We start from the raw sequence: 1,722 nt of genomic DNA on the forward strand, positions 1-1,722 counted from the left end.
GCACTCAGGCTCACACATACCCGGCATCTTAGAGGGAACTGCTGCGCGCGGGGGGTGCGGGGGATGGGAGAGGGCGGCAGGCAGCGCCCCTTGCAATACTGGTGGGGTGTGGTCACCAACGAGGTGGCTTTTTAAGGATCTGCCACCATCCTAAGCAGGTTTCCCTTAAGGCTTCTTTGCCTTAGCGTTTTTCGGGGGTGGCAGCTGGGGTCCTTCCCTGTGTGAGGTCTGCTGATCCAGAACTCTTCTCCAAGGTTCTATCCAAGCTGGGACAGACTTTGGGAAGGGGCGGCACATGTTTCCCAACTGAAAAGAGGGTAAAACCACCATCTGGAAGAGTTATCAACTCGCTAGTCTTTCTTTTAATACGCTTAGCTAGTTCTTATTAATAATCTTTTATGGGTCCAGCACTGAAAAAAAGAAAAAGAAATGGAACTTGCATTGTGGTAGATAGTATCATGAGCGTCTTGATCATAGCCCACATGGGTAGGTTTCTTATACCTGATGGGTACAGAGTTCCCTAATAGCTCTTGCCAAAAATTCAAAAGAATAATGCAAATTAATAATATAGCCATCATGCTGGGTGCAGTGGTGCTGCCTGTAATCCCAGTGACTCTGGAGTCTGAAGCAGGAGAATTCCAAGTTTGAGACCAGCCTCAGCAACTTAGAGGGATGCTCAACAATTTAGCAAGATTGTCTCAAATTAAAACTAAAAAGGCCTGGGGATGTAGCTCAGGGGTAAAGCACCCTTGGGTTCAATCCCCAGTACCTAAACAAATAAATACATATATTGTCATCAAAGAGGTGCCAGGCACTATTAGGGACTTGATGTGCATTAGCTCTGAGCTCCTGTTTTCAAGGAACTTCACTTGTAGGGCAGAAGGCAAAATAGTCACAGTGTCTGCTACATGGTGAAGGGTGATGCGGCCAGTCACTGCCAGGTGGGAGAAAGGGCCTCCAACTCTGCTTTCTGGTTTTTAGCAGATTTAGAAGGTCCACCAGGGTTGAGTCACCTCTCTTGTAGTGTGGCGATTTGTGATTCTGTACAGCATAATTATCCTTGCCATGTTCATCCTAAAAGTACAGGAGCAAGTCCTTCCTGCTCCAAACATCCAGCGAATTCTCTCTGTTCCTTAAAATATTCACTTGTAAAGGTGATAATGATGATACCGATGAAAAAAATGAAAATCAAATTGTTACAAACCAAGGTTTCTGATTCTTGCTTTATATACATTCTTTACTCTCACATCTTTGGTGTCTACCAATATGTTGATAATTCCCAAATTTTAATCGCTAGATCCAAAATTCTAAGAGAAAAAATTCAGACTTATATTTTTAACTAATTACTGCTTAATCAACTCCTCAATGTCCCCGAGTGTTGTCACTGTAACATCATGTATCCCAAACACAAGTCTTTTTTTCCCCCACATCCCCAGTCCTCACCCCTTTTAAAATTTTGAAACAGGGTCTCACTAAGTGCTTAGGGCCTTGCTAAGTTGCTACGGCTGGCTTTGGACTTGTGATTGTGGAGCCCTGGGGATGACAGGTGTGCACTACCAAGCCTGGTTCAAAACAGAACTTTGTTTTTTGTTATTTTTTTTCAAAACGGAACTCTTATCCTTTGTCCCAGATGGTTTTTCTTCCTGTATGGTGGTCATCATTGATGGCATTCTTCAACTTAGGCAACCCAGCTCTCTCAGACTCCACCCCTCACTTTAAATT

The sequence above is a fragment of the Sciurus carolinensis genome, chromosome 9, assembly GCF_902686445.1.
Source record: "Sciurus carolinensis chromosome 9, mSciCar1.2, whole genome shotgun sequence".
In the NCBI taxonomy this organism is placed as follows: domain Eukaryota; kingdom Metazoa; phylum Chordata; class Mammalia; order Rodentia; family Sciuridae; genus Sciurus; species Sciurus carolinensis.